Genomic DNA, 15,883 nt, shown 5'->3' on the forward strand with positions numbered 1-15,883 from the left:
AAGGACTTTTATGCTTATTTTGCATACAAATATGATTGCTGTGTATACCATGAAGATCTAGAGAAAACAGTTTAAAATAACAGTTACCTGCTCTATCATTAGTTTGTGGTCTCTTTGATGTACTCAATAATTCAGCTCCTTTCAATAATCTGGAATATTTGAGCTCATCCGAATTCTGGGAGAAAGAATTATATTAAGAAAGTTGTTTATAATTTAAGAAAATTAAAATGCGTGTATATTTAACTGAATTTCATTAGTTAGGAAAATTAACACATGATATTATACCTTTATAAAATATTGTATATTTTTTATTTCAAGCATCATTGCATTATGTAGAATTATGTTGTAAAACATTATGAAATGATTTAGCCCAACATGGTAAAAATATGGTAATGACCCATACTTCTATGCGGATGTGAGGCGTGGACAATTAAAGTCCTCAGGTCATATGTTGGCCGTTAGTTGGACTCACATGATCACGAATGTGGAAATTCTGCGCCGCGTCAATCAAAAACGCGAACTCATGCAAACCATCAAGATGAGGAAAGTCGCATATTTGGGGCACGTGCTTAGGCACGAAAGGTACGAACTCCTACAACTCATCATGATGGGAAAATTTTCCGGAAGAAGGTCGCAGGAAAAAGTATTGGCTGCACTGTTGCGAGAGTTTTTTTATAAGTAAGGGACGAGACGAGCAGGAAGTTCAGCTGATGGAAATTGATACTGCCTGCCCATTACAATGTAGTGCCGCTCAGGATTATCGAAAAACCCCAAAAATTCTAAGCAGCACTACAACTGCGCTCGTCACCTTACATAAGATGTTAAGTCTCATTTGCCCAGTAATTTCACTAGCTACGGCGCCCTTCAGATCGAAACACAGTAATGCTTACACATTACTGCTTCACGGCAGAAATAGGCGCCGTGATCTATAAGTAATATGTGACTGTGCTATATCACTTCGAGTAATTTCTAAATAGTTGACAAAATTTAACTATTACCTTTAGCTGCATTTCCAAGTAAGATCCTTTATAAATAGACCAGGAGTATCCGGAATCTTGTAACAGTTCACTTATGGTTGTCACGGGTACCTCCAACTTAGGGAATGTGAGGAAAGCAACCAGGTTTCCAGAGTACGTCGTTATGACAACCAGTACAACAATCCACCAGGTCCCGACAACCAGCCTCCCACTGTCGGCTCGCGGAAGGTACATACCACCTTGACGGAAAATAATCAGAAAAGTAAAATGACTTGAGGTATGGGAAGACTACAGCAACTGTCAACTCAAAGTGTCACGAGGGCTGCTGAAAACCAGTGTTGTGTTGAGCTTCTTCTGCACTGATCAACAATGTACTGAGTCAGCTTCTTTTAGCAGGGAATCACGTGCCCCACAGTTCTTTTTAATATTTCAAGATTGTAATTAATATTGTAAATTGAAGTTGTTTGTTTTATATATACTTAGTCTCGCCATAAATACTTTTAGAATTAAAAATAAACAAAATATTACATTTGAATTTGGAATCTGTCATTTTTATACGATTGTTCATTGAGTTTTCTCATTTTAGCGCCAATACATTGTACAATGTTTTGCGATATTAAAATGGAGTAGGGTGCCGGGTGATAAGGAGAACCGAATCGTTGTGATTGCATTACACAAAGTAGGTATGGAGCCAAATGCAATTATTATGCTATTAATAGGTACAATGAGACCTCCTCTGTTTGTGACGGAAAAAGATCTGGCCGTCCACGTAGTGTTCGTACAAAAAAGTCTTTCTGTATTTACCTTAAAATTATTCTAAGTATATATACCTTGTTGCAGCAAAGCTCCATAGACATACCATAAACAGTTATGGATAGTTGATAAACCTCCTTGTCGAGTTATTTCCATGGCGTCATAGAAAGGACTCAATCTATGAATGAAGTACAGTGTGGGACCCATCAGGAGTACTGCGAAGCCCAAGCATAGCCATGTCTACAAACATTCATTATCTTATGAACGGGTTAATTTTTATACAAACGTGAAGAAGGAGTTGGTCATTTAAAACGCACAAAATAAAACTTTTATATATGTATTTTAAAGTTTCGACTCAGAATTACAATAATCAATCATTTTAGTAAGTAAGTTTAGATTTACAAGAGCGACATTTCAAGTCAATTTCCTAATATGCAAATATTGGGGTTGAGCAGGTTATCAACTGTTAAGTAGATCCTGTATATGAAGCCACAACCTGAGAGTTGAACAAAGCATACAAGATTTTATAAATGATACGTCACTCGAACGGTTGGCTCAGTTGGTTAGAGCACTGGCACGGAACGCCAGATGTCGTGGGTTCGAGTGCCGCATCGTTCTCAAATTTTATTTGTGTATTAATCCTAGAAGTGAAGGTTATCACTTTAAAAACATAACATATAGTTTAGATTTACAAGAGCGACATCTCAAGTCAATTTCCTAATATGCCAATATTGGGGTTGAGAAGGTTATCAACTGTAAAGTAGATCCTGTATATGAAGCCACAACCTGAGAGTTGAACAAAGCATACAAGATTTATGATGATATTATTCCTGACTTTAAACAAACATAACGAAACAGTTACTTGAACATTTGCCAGAATAGTGAAGTAACTCTGCCTCTTAACGGTCAAACCATTATACTTACGGTAGTCGCCAAATCGGAGATTATCTACAAAAGGCAGCTTAAGTCAAATGTTGCAACAATTTATCAACTTAATCTGTTATTTTGTCGTGAAATTTATTCTATTTTATACAATTTCTTACTTTAAAGTGATATCCCACTTCTGGGATTAATTATTATACAAATTAAATTTGTAACCAAAATTGATGAACGATGCGGGAATTGAGCCCGTGTTTCTCGGATTCCGTCCCATTGTCTCAAATATTGGTTCCAAATTCCATTTTGTATTATTCTATTTTGTAGGAATAATATCGATCGAGTACAGCAAACGTTGACAGTCTGAATACAGGGTAGGTTCTCAGGGTGACGGGATGATCAGGGCTATACCGCAGTATGTTATACAAGAGATCGTTTATGGATAACGCGATGCAACTTTTTTATATGAAAATAAGGGACGAGATGAGCAGGGGGTTCAGCTGATGGTCATGGAATCCCCTATATACGATCCATTCGCAACGCATCGAGAGTATCCAAAGAGTATTCACACGACACCTTGCATACATTAGTACTGGATTCTCTCATAGACACCCGTACCATCAGCGCCTCAGGAAATTTAATATGATTTCATTGCTCGATCGGAGATCTCTTTCCGGAGTAATATTTTTGTACAAACTCTTAAACGGTCAAATACAATGTAGTAACCTCTTGCAGAATATTTACCTTGCTGTCCCATATTTATTCCCAAGGTTCAAAATCAAGAGAATCTTCCAAGTTCCTTCTGTAAAAACCAACCTGGGAGTTCAGGCGCCTCTCGCTCGAATTCTTCGCGAGTACAATAAGTTAAACGATATCAATTCAGAACTTGATATACACGGTGGTGGGCTGGTCAGGTTTAAAGAAAGTGTTGTTAAACACTTAGCTCGTACTCAATCGCATGTGTCAAATAAGTAGTTTTTCTTTTTTTTCGTCTTCATTATTTTCATTATTTTAAAAAGTTAAAGCTATAATTTGTACTTTCATTTTTTATTTTTTTGTTTTTATTATTGTTTAAGATAGTATTAGTTCTATTTTTCAGAAGTATTTAGGGAGTATTTTTTGTAATTTTATGTTCACCATAATTGTCGTATACTTTAGAACTACTAATTGTAACATTAGATTAAGAAAATTGTATTGTATATGATGTGGTGTGCTTTAATAAATAAATAAATAGATGGTAATTGATACGCCCTACCCATTACAATACAGTGCCGCTCAGGATTCTTGAAAAACGTAAAAATTCTGAGCAGCACTACAATTGCGCCCTGGAGACATAAGATGTTAAGTCTGATTTGCCCAGTAATTTAACTAGCTATGGCGCCCTTCAGACCGAAACACAGTAATGTTTACACATTACTGCTTCACGGCAGCAATAGGCGCCGTTGTGGTAGCCATAATCTAGCCGGCATCCTGTGCATAGGAGCCTCCCACTGGTACTCAGATCATATCTATACTAATAAATGGAGAACCACTTTTGTTCTTCGGTTATACCGCGATAACTACTGAACCGATCGCAATAATACTTATATCCTAAGATGCAGCGTGTTTTGGAGAAAGTTTTAGTATATGGTACATGTTGGTAATTACATATCCGAATCCTATATTTTTTTGACTTAGCACTATCAATATATTCGCAGTACCAATAATTCAGTCAATGACATTGCATGTCAAGTCTCACTGCACGTTTCATACTAATCTAAATTTCAATTTTTACTTAGGCAGTCCCGTCTTACGTAATATTTACATCCTCTTTGATGTTCGCACTGAATGAGCAACGTACACTGACCTGTATAACTGTTCCATTTGTTTGACAGCAATTTTTTTGTGCCTATTGTGCCACTCGATAACGTCCAGAGAACTAATTTTGACGTATAATACAAATGGCAAAATTTTTAATTATTAATTTCATTCGCTTTTATACACACTTATAACACAATTATTTTTGTAAATAGTTTCCCACCATCTATGTTGTCCACTAGGTTGTCATCACTAATTTTAGTACCACAGACTCACTGGATGGCCAACAGCGCCAAAATGGCGAATATCAAACAAGCACAAAAGCACTTTGACAGCTGCCAGTCCAGTATATCCATATATATAGTAGAGGTCAGTGGCAACCTATCTTAAAATATAGATACAACTAGTAGAATATAAAACTGTTAATGAAATAAGGAGTCCGCATTAAAAAAAATCACAGTGTATTAAAAAAAATACAAAATTCAATTGGACGAAAGGCGTTATGCCAAATAATATGTAATAGTACAAGTAAATGTCTAACTCAATAAAACGTCATTGACCGAACATGTGGAAATAATAATTTGTGTTTCGAAAAAAAATTGATTGTTATTATAAACTTTTCAAAAGCATTCAAAAATTACTATTGATTGAGAGAATTTTCTCAAAATATAGACACAAATGAAACAATACGAAATTGTTAATCAAATAAGGAGTTTGTATATAAAATAGTCATTAAAAAGAAATGTTGTTAATTTTTGTTTTCAGACTTACGTCGGTTGTGAACGGCAGTAGGAACAGTATTGCTCGACTAAGTTCCCGAGGTCTCGCGATCATAAACGCGTAGGGCTGAATGCTAACTGCCACTGTGTAGTTAATTCCTATGGAAAAAAATTCACAAGTCAAAAATTATTTTTGAAGAGAATACTTCTTCAGCCGCGTTGGGCGCATAAAAGGCATTAATTTTGTCAACATTGATTCCTTTAGAATTCTTTTTGATGCCATTTCTAATATACTAGATACTACTACCGCTTCGGAAACAAATGGCACTCTGAGAGAGAAGAAGCGGCGCAAGAAACTCTCCCAGCATTCTTTTTCGTTCGCTCTTTTTTGAAATCAAATATACAATATTGTCCTGCCATTGCTATTGCTATAAAATAATCATAATCGAGTCCCAGGCTGTCAGATCACTTGGCTGTGGAGTAGTAGGATTTACGACAAAGACATTTTTTAATAAACCATTTAAATTTATTTATAGATAATGCCTGAATAGAGGCTGGGACTTGATTATGAAAGTGTATTTACCCTTAAAGCTATTATGAAGCTTATGCACTTTTTGGTAGAAGAAAATGTTATGGGCTCGCCTCAGCAACGTGTTAAAAAGTAATGACATCGTAAATAATTAAAAAAATAAATATAAATGAAATGTGGTGTCGTGGGACACCAGGTAGGAACGAAGTTCCTTCGGCTAATGTAGAATCGACACAATTTGTAAAAAAATAATCGTGTTCAATTTTATGTACTTTCTTGATTACGTATTTTCTTGATTTTTCTCTTAAATTTTGCAGATTAGTTTTTATTTAAGTACAGGAAAGTATTTAGGAAATTCAGTATTTTAGGAAATAATAAATTACGTAAAATAAAATAAATTCGTAATCCAAATTATCAATTAAAATAACAAACTATGTCTCTTTATTTTTGTTTGACAACATAAGATTACATAGAAATAGAAATAATTACAAAAAAAGGTATTATACACTACTCGCTTGTGTATGCGACTGTCGCGCCTGCGCACGTCTCATTTAACGGTTTGATTCCACGGACTTTGTCTTACGGTTTTACTATCACATTTTTTTCAGTTCGGTCCCGCAGCAAAATCCCTATCTCCTCCAAGCCTGCCGTAAGGAACTTCGTTTCAATATAACTATATAGTTAGACACATTTTGTATGGGTGAAATCTCTTGAGTCCGCGTCACCGACATGCTTATAGCAGTATACCTGTAGTAATACAGCTGACGTATTGTGCAACAATAGTGTTGTGTATATCTTATAAGTGAAATATAATGGATTTAGTGAAAAGTTCAATTTTCATTGTTAAAATAGTGTTTTTGTTTGATTAAAATAATTTAATTGTTTTTAAACATTATAAAATTTCAAATATTAACACTCAAAGTTCTAAGTTTTCACTTCTACTCGCAGTCTCTAGAACAGCCGATTTTTTTATTTAGGGCATAATTCTATCCACTCCAGTCTGGACAACATTTAGCTTTAATAAGAAGAAGCCACCAGAAACATATTGTCATTATTGATCACCAATATTAAGTGGCCAGCGCGGCTTAGTAAGTTTTTATTTAAAAAAAAAACTTTTATAGCGCATGAGGCTACCGACATGGGATGTTATTTGTTTCACAGGATGCCGGCTAGATTATGGGTACCACAACGACGCCTATTTCTGCCGTGAAGCAGTAATGTGCAAGCATTATTGTGTTTCAGTCTGTAAAAGTAACTGAATAGGTATAAATTAAGTTTTCTAATGAAAAAAAAAAATATTGCTATGTCTCCATTTAATATAAAGTTAATAAATTTTTTAGAAGCAACGTTTTTATAAGGACTACGCGCTCAGCCATGTGAGTTTATTAACCAGGGAGACTCCTTTACACAGGATGCCGGCTAGATTATTGGTACCAAAACGGCGCCTATTTCTACCGTGAAGCAGTAATGTGTAAAGCATTACTGTGTTTCGGTCCGATGGGCGCCGCAGCTAGTGAAATTACTGGGCAAATGAGACTTAAGGCCTGCGCCTGACTAGGATTGTCAACGCTGCAACGAATAGTACAATATTTATGTTCATCAAGTGTCTAAGCTGCAAATGAGCATTTATTTTACTGGTTTTCTTTTGTTTATTCAAAATAAACATATTAAATTGAATAATTGTTCGGTTCGGTTTTTTTTGTACTGTATTTTTTGCGTCGGAATATTTTCATTGCGTCTTGTTGAAATCGACTCTCTAAGAAACCATTTTTTGTGGATATTGAGGTATGATCGCGGCTTAACATCCTATGTCTCAAGGTGACGAGCGCATTTGTAGTGCTGCTCAGAATTTTTGTGTCTTTCAAGAATCCTGAGTGGCACCGCATTGTAATTGGCAAGGCGTATCAGTTAATGGTAACTGAAGGTCCTGCTCGTCTCGTCCCTTGTTTTTATAAAAAAAAAATCAAAAATAATTGCCCTGATCGTGGATAGAACACGTATAATATAATAATGGGAACTAAGTGATACCTGGTGGAGGGTCTGAAAGTATTGTGAACCCCGCGACGGCCAAAGCTGCCCTGCCCTTGGCCACGGCACTGAGAGTCAGTTTAGCACTGGTGCTATGCATCATCTAAAAAAAGGTATTTAAAATTATATACCTAGGTATTGTCTTTACTATTTTATGTGTACTATCCTAATCCTTATATCATAAATGTAATTGTGAGTTTGTTTGTTTTAACCTTTTCAAGCCAAAACTATAGCGGATATCTACGGAATAGCCCGATCATGGATTTTTGAAGTTATACTTCTTTATGAAAAAATAATGAGAGTGAAATTTTAAGATGCGCGCGCATCACTGTAACACAAAAGTAACAGGGTGAAGTTGGTTCCTAAAATTTTCTGACGTTTGCGTCATTCGTAATATTTTTTTTGGTTTCTTCGTCCATTATTAGGAGAGGCAAAGGGTTCAAGCCCATACAGCCGTATTTATTAATTAATTGTCAAAGCCATCTTTGCCAGATTTTTACAAAATTGTATTTCTAAAAACTAGTATAGCACGAGGAATAAATCATTTTAATGATTTTTGCTTCGTAAGGCCAAAGAAGTATAATTACTTGTGTACATACAATATAAGTACACACACACTATGTTCTGTTCATGCTTTATGAAACACCAAAAAGAATAGGCGATAAATCGAACTTGAAAATCGACGTCCGTCACACCGTGGGACGGTCGCGTACGAAGTTGTCGAAATATAGAAATTGTTTTTAGCGGTAATTTTATACCGGTGGGAGGCTTCTTGACCGACTATGGATAACACAGAGGCGTCTTTTTGTGCCATGTTCCACTGATGTGCAATCATTATTATGTTACGGTTTAAACACCGGGGACCAAGGGCCTGGTGAACTTACTGGGCTGAAGAATGACGAGCAATGCCGCTCTAAATTATAGGTATTTTTTTTAAATAAGGGACGAGACGAGCAGGACGTTCAGCTGATGGTAATTGATACACCCTGCCCATTAAAATGCAGTGCCGCTCAGGATTGAAAAGCCCCAAAAATTCTACAACTGCGCTCGTCACCTTGAGACATAAGATGTTAAGTCTCATTTGCCCAGTAATTTCACTAGCTACGGTGCCCTTCAGACCGAAACACAGTAATGCTTACACATTACTGCATCACGGCAGAAATAGGCGCCGTCGTGGTACCCATAATCTAACCGAAATCAAGAATGCTCCTGAAAGAAACTTGAAATACTTGATAAATTCAGAATTTGTATTTCCGCTAAATGATTTGTATGTATATACTGAAAAAACCTCGGAATTGTAAATATCGGCGGTGAATCAGTGATTAAATCAAACCAACTTTGACGAATGATGTATGTAAACTATACTTACAATTAATAATACCTAATTAATACTAATTTCTAAATAAGGGTTTTTGTCTCTAAAAAGTAAAACTAAGTTCTTATCCCTAACGATATTATTTAGTAGAAAGTACTCTGATGACTAGAGAAGGATAGAGCGACTGAACCCTTTAGATAGATCCATGAAATAAGTAACAAAAGATATTCCTTAATCAATTAAGATCACGTCTTATACTTTAACAAACTGAATAAATTTTCATGTGTCCTGAACACAATGCGTTTCGCATTTTTCTGCAACACAAGACGAATCAAAAAAGTGTATTTCACTTTCACACATGTTTTTGAATCTATGGTTCTTAAGGTGCGCTTGGGAATAGTACATTACGATACGAGTGCTCAAAGTAAGTCGTTAGGATGACCTACGTGCGCACGAGTATCGTATACTATTTTTCCTATTAAGTTGCGCAAAGTTCGACCACTACAATTATGATGCGAAGCGACTGATACTTTAACGTTCGTTGTCCGTATTAACAAGATGGCAGACTACAAAACACTGAACGCACGTTTTGACAGTTCCAGTCCAGACGATAGATGTATACAAGCCGGCGCGAGCAAGAGCGCTTGGGCTCGGGGAGACAGTGTCGCTCGCACGTGTTAATGCGAAAAGAGTGCCAGAAATCGCGCGCGTGCATGCACTTTGGAATCGCTCGTATACTCTTATACATTCGCTCACCACATTTCCGCACGCTCAGCTACATTCCCGCACGCTCTTGTCAACGTGTGTGAAAGTGGTACTTTGCGGAAGCAAATGCATGAGCAAAATTGAACTTTGCGCACGATAATAGGAAAAGAATTATAATGCGCGTGTGTAGTTGTTGATAGAATATCTAGTATAGTGTGAAGTGATAAAATTTATTAGCAAGATATCACTGAGAGTTCCCTACTTTTGTAATAACAAATACTAACTTTCGATTAAACGATGTCACACAATGTCTAAGTTAGTGAGAAATGATTGCTTTGTAATCAACAAAATTCCTAAAATTTCCGAGAGATGGCGTTGTGCCCAAAGGGTACAAAATTACATCGCACTATCATGTGTTCTTTACTATTCATGTAGGTCAAGGTCTTATACTCATGTTTAGTATTTGTTCAATATAGTGTTTGAGAAGAATAAAGGTGTAAGTGCAAGAGTGTGTTTTATTGTGAGCCATATGGTAAGAGTGTTGAGTAAAGTGTTATACATAATGGTGCCGAAACCGGGAAAACTGTGAGTAATAGAACTTAAGTAAATATCAGTGAAAAAGACTTAGTGCAATCGCGGTTATAAATTAACTTTAACTATTTCGAGTGTTTAAAAAAAAGACTTAGTAAAATTCAGTGTTTGTTTAGACTTAGAAAAATTTCGCGTTGTAGACGATAATATCATCCATATAGACTTTGAAAATTTTTGTATGAGAATAACTTGTACAAATATTTGATGAAATAGTGACTTAGTTAATGCGGCTTATATGAACTTTGTTGTTGCCAATAGGACATTTATATTGATAAGTTTATGATTGAACTTTAGATATATTGGACATTTGAAATTGTTTATGTGCTACTACTGAACTTTTAGTTTATCGAACTTTTGTTTTAAATTAATTAGTTTTCAAATAAAGATGCAGTCGTTAATTTTGGTACAAGAAGATCGGTTTGAAAACTTAATGAAAGCGGAGAGAAATTATAAAAAATCACCGAAAGAGAGAGTAACCAAAGGTTATACTGAATCTAGATTGGAGACTGAGAAACATTATGGACCGAATTTAAGTGTGATCATCGAGAAATTGCGGCGCAAGCTACTAAAGATATATGAAAAGAATTATCATACTTTTCTGAGGATTTATACGAGCAATTTGAAGAATTTTATACTGCCTACAAATCACTATTAAAAAGTAAACTTGAACAGCTTCAATCTTTAATAGAAAAGGAAAATATAATTGTTTCTATGCCCAATTCTTGAACATATTCTATGCATAATGAAGTAAATTTGCCGTTAATTAAACTACCCTCATTTACTGGAAAATATAATGAATGGCAATCTTTTAATGATTTATTTGAGAGCTTAATTCACAACAATAAGAAGTTAAAGAGTGTACAGAAGCTTCATTATTTGAAGAGTTGTTTAAGCGGAGAACCTGAAGATTTGCTACGCAATTTAACTATTACTGATGCAAACTATGAGGAGGCCTGGTTATTATTAAAAAGGCGATACGACAATGAAAGATTTAATTGCAACGCTGTTCTTAAGACATTATTTTCCATTAAACAAATCAATCATGAGTCAGTAACTTAAACTAATCCTTGATACAACACTAAGTTGTCTGAAACAGTTGAAAAATTTGGGTATTGACATAGCATCGTGGGATGCAATCGTGGTGTATATAGTTGTTTCCAAGTTAGATTCTGAATCTCATAAGCAGTGGGAAATACAAATGAGTAATACTGCACCAGAAGAAATGCCTAAATGGAGTCAACTTGCTGAATTCTTAGAAGCTAGATTCCGAGCGCTAGAAATGATTGATACAAGTAGAAGTAAAGCTTCTGTGCAGATTCATCACATTCCGAGAACCAAATCCTTTCATACTTCAGTTTTTGACCAAAGCAATTCGGTTAAGGATCCTGTTTGTACATTATGTGGAGAGAATCATTATCTGTTTACGTGTAAAAAATTTAGTACACAACAACCAAAAGAGAGACAAGAGTTTGTACAAACCAAAGGATTGTGTTTTAACTGCTTAGCTCCGACCCATTCGGTTAAAAACTGTAGGCTATCAAAATCCTGCCAGAAATGTGGCAGACGTCATCACACTCTCTTGCACTATAACAAAGAATCGAACAATACTGAGAATATTGCGCAACTATCAACTTCGTTGGGATCAGAGACGAGAATTATATCTAACTTCGCAACAGAGAAGCTTCAACCCAGCGAGGTCCTACTTGCAACTGTGCTTTTAAAGACAAAAGAACGAAACGGCTGTGAGCACCATATCAGAGCACTTTTAGATCAGGGCTCACAGGCGTCATTCATCACGGAAGCTACAACTCAACTGCTTGGACTTAAGCGCTCACCAGTTAATGTTTGGGTGTCAGGTCTGGGTCCTGGTGAAACGAGAGTCAGACACATGGTTTCTATACATGTCGAATCACGCCAGAATCCCAAAAATTCAATCCAAGTAGATGCGTATGTGCTGAGATCATTTCCATGGGTACTTCCGTCAACTAATGTTTTACCACCTGGTGGTAAAGAAATTGAAAATCTATTCCTAGCCGATCCAGGCTACGCAACTCCTAGTAAAATCGATCTTTTACTTGGAGCTGAAGCTTATAGTGAAATATTGACAGAGGGCATGATCAAACATCCAAAAGGCAATTTAATTGCCCAAAACACTATTTTTGGATGGATTATATCGGGAAAGCTGTCAAATGACAAAAATACGCGAGTCAAAAGAGTAGTTAACATGCATCTTCAAATCAGAGAAGACAATCTACTAAAACAATTTTGGGAACTAGAGACGGAACCTAATAATATTTTCAAAGAGAAGTTGACCAAAGAAGAAATTCAATGTAATAACCTATTTGAAACTATAACTACGAGAGATAACGATGGGCGGTACGTGGTATTACGACCGTTCAAAAAATACAAATCCAAATGTAAAGAAGAACGGCTTAAAGAGTTAGCTTCAAAAATATTTTATTCAACTAAAAAAAAACTGTTAATGAAGTTTAGACACGATGAAGAATATCAAAAGGGTCTGGAAAATTACGTAACGCTAAATCATATGAAGGCAAATGATACTTTAAAAATTTTGGGAATAAGCTGGACTCGAACTACATACAATTTTGAAGATACAGTAAATTTTGACGTTAGAGATAAAATAACTAAGAGAAAAGTTCTTTCATATATTGTAAGGCTGTATCATCCTATGAGTTGCATAGCACCGTTTGGGGTCAAGGCCAACATATATATACAAAAATTGCGGCGAGCAAATTTAGAATGGGACGATATACTACCAGAATATCTGTTAAAGGAATGGTTAAGTTTCAGAACAGATTTAGTAAACCTAAAAAATGTAAGATTTCCGAGATGGATGCCACTGACAAATAATTCTCGTACAGATTTGCATGCCTTTTCGGATGCATCTAAATCAGATTATGCAGCAGTTATTTACTTTAGAGCGGATAATACTAATGGAAATGTTAATGTTAGTTTGGATATAGCCAAGACAAAGGTTGCCCCAACTGAGAAAGAGGTAACTATTCCAAGATTAGAGCTTTGCGGTGGAGTTCTGGCCACAAAATCGTTATATGAGGTTTCCCAAATCTTAAACATACCCAAAGAACTTTCTGAAACATTTAACAAAATTAAACATGACCAATGGAGCTATGTATCGATGTATATAAATCCCGCTGACTGCGCTTCCAGAGGTCTGCAGCCATCAGAATTGTCAGGCCACCATCTTTGGTGGAACCGGCTGCGAGGTAGTGGGATTAACTCTGACAAAATAGAATTTTCTACACACGAAGAAGAGAAGGCTATCAAAACTTTTACTGCTATAAAGGAAAATAAATATTTATGGACAAGATTTTCTTCGCTATCAAAAGCGTTTCGAATTTTATCACGATTTAGAAGATTTTGTACTTTATCCAAATTACGTAAAGAAGAAGGAAATAGATTATATTATTTTATAACTACAGAAGAAATGGAAAATACATTACTAATTAGCGTTAAACAATCTCAAGAAGTCGAATTTAGTGATGGCATAAAAGAGATCAGGAAACGAGGCAGAGATCAAGTAAAGAAATACTATAGAGAATGTTTGCGATATTCAAAAATTAATAAAAAACCGTTGAGGGGACAGTTACCTGAGGTTAGACTAAGACCGAGTAAGCCTTTTAAATCTACAGGTGTGGATTATGCTGGTCCAATTAATGTTCGAGCATCACCTGGCAGAGGAATAAGATCTTATAAAGGCTACATTGCTCTGTTCATTTGCATGGTGACACGCGCGATTCACCTGGAACTGGTGTCTGAGTTGTCAGCTAAAGGTTTTATAGCGGCTTTTAGGAGATTCGTGTCGAGGCGAGGCTTTTGTCAAGATATATTTAGTGACAATGGCACTAATTTTGGGGGCGCTGATAAAACACTGAGAGAAATGTTTGACGCAGCAAAATCTAACATGCCTGAAGAAATTGCCAGAGTACTGAACATTGAAGGCACGAAGTGGCACTTCATTCCGCCACATTCGCCCAATTTTGGTGGTATCTGGGAAGCTGTAGTACGTTCCACAAAGATGCACTTAAGAAACGTCATTGGTGACAGTACTCTTACATATGAGGAATTGTCCACTGTGTTGACACAAGTTGAAGCGTGCTTAAATTCACGGCCAATCACTCAACTCAGCGATGATCCTGATGATTGTCTACCATTGACACTAGGTCATTTCCTTGTCGGCGAGCCACTTATTACTATACCAGATAAAGACTATTCCGAAGATAAATTTACTGGATTAGATAGATGGAGGCTGATGCAAAAGATGGTAAATGATTTTTGGAAGAGATGGTCAAAGGAATATTTAGTTACTTTAAGTCAGCGATATAAATGGAATAAAGAAACAAACGAACCTGAAATAAATGATATTGTTATTGTTAAGGAAGATAACATTCCTCCAGCCAAGTGGGTACTGGGAAAGATTATTGAGAAGCATACCGGTAAAGACAATATCACAAGAGTTGTAACTATAAAGTGTAAAAATACATTTTTTAAAAGACCTGTTAGTAAATTATGTTTTTTGCCTAGATCAAGTTAGAATTTTCATTATTTAAAATAGTTGTCACGGTGGGCGGTTCCCACCCAATCAAATAGTGGTTGTAAAATGTTTTCATAAATTTGTAACGGTTTAGATTTATACTAATTTTTATTGTGTTTTCTTGTATTAAGTATTAGATTCAAAAGTTTAATTTTGTTTACTTTGCTTTATTTGAGTTGTTAATTTCAGTTTATTTTTTGTTAAAGAGTTTGATATTTATTTGAAGGACAAGTCCTTGATGGGCGGAATGTCTAAGTTAGTGAGAAATGATTGCTTTGTAATCAATAAAATTCCTAAAATTTCCGAGAGATGGCGTTGTGCCCAAAGGGTACAAAATTACATCGCACTATCATGTGTTCTTTACTATTCATGTAGGTCAAGGTCTTATACTCATGTTTAGTATTTGTTCAATATAGTGTTTGAGAAGAATAAAGGTGTAAGTGCAAGAGTGTGTTTTATTGTGAGCCATATGGTATGAGTGTTGAGTAAAGTGTTATACACACAAAAAGTAATTGAGTAGAATATTGGAGGTACTTAACCTACGTAAGATGGCGTAACATAATGTAATAACAATGGTATTTTCCTTTACTTTTGATGCCACACTTAGATACACGACAACTTTCCTGATTCTGTGTTAATGTTGATAGCCCTGTTGTAAAAATACGGCAATTTCGGCGTAAATACTTTACCCCCTTATTCATAATGGTCCGCTAATTTTAAACAGCCGCTTAGGAGTGTTTTTTCTCATTCTATCTTAGGTCAATAAAAGGTCAATAAAAGAAGACAGACTGAGAATTAGCAATGCTTTAAGTTAGCAGACTATTATGAATAAGGGGGTTAATATTTACGCCGACATTGCCGTATTTTTTGAAAAAGTTTATCAAGAACCTTGATTTCTTTACAGCTTCTCGGGCCAAGAGATGTTAATTTCAACTTGATGCCTTTAAGAGGGACGGGCGAACAAGGCAATCTTGCTATCAGGTATTTTTTTTTACTTTTAGAGATACATAACACTAAAAC

Source organism: Leptidea sinapis, chromosome 32 (genome assembly GCF_905404315.1).
Source record: "Leptidea sinapis chromosome 32, ilLepSina1.1, whole genome shotgun sequence".
NCBI classification, from domain to species: Eukaryota; Metazoa; Arthropoda; class Insecta; order Lepidoptera; family Pieridae; genus Leptidea; species Leptidea sinapis.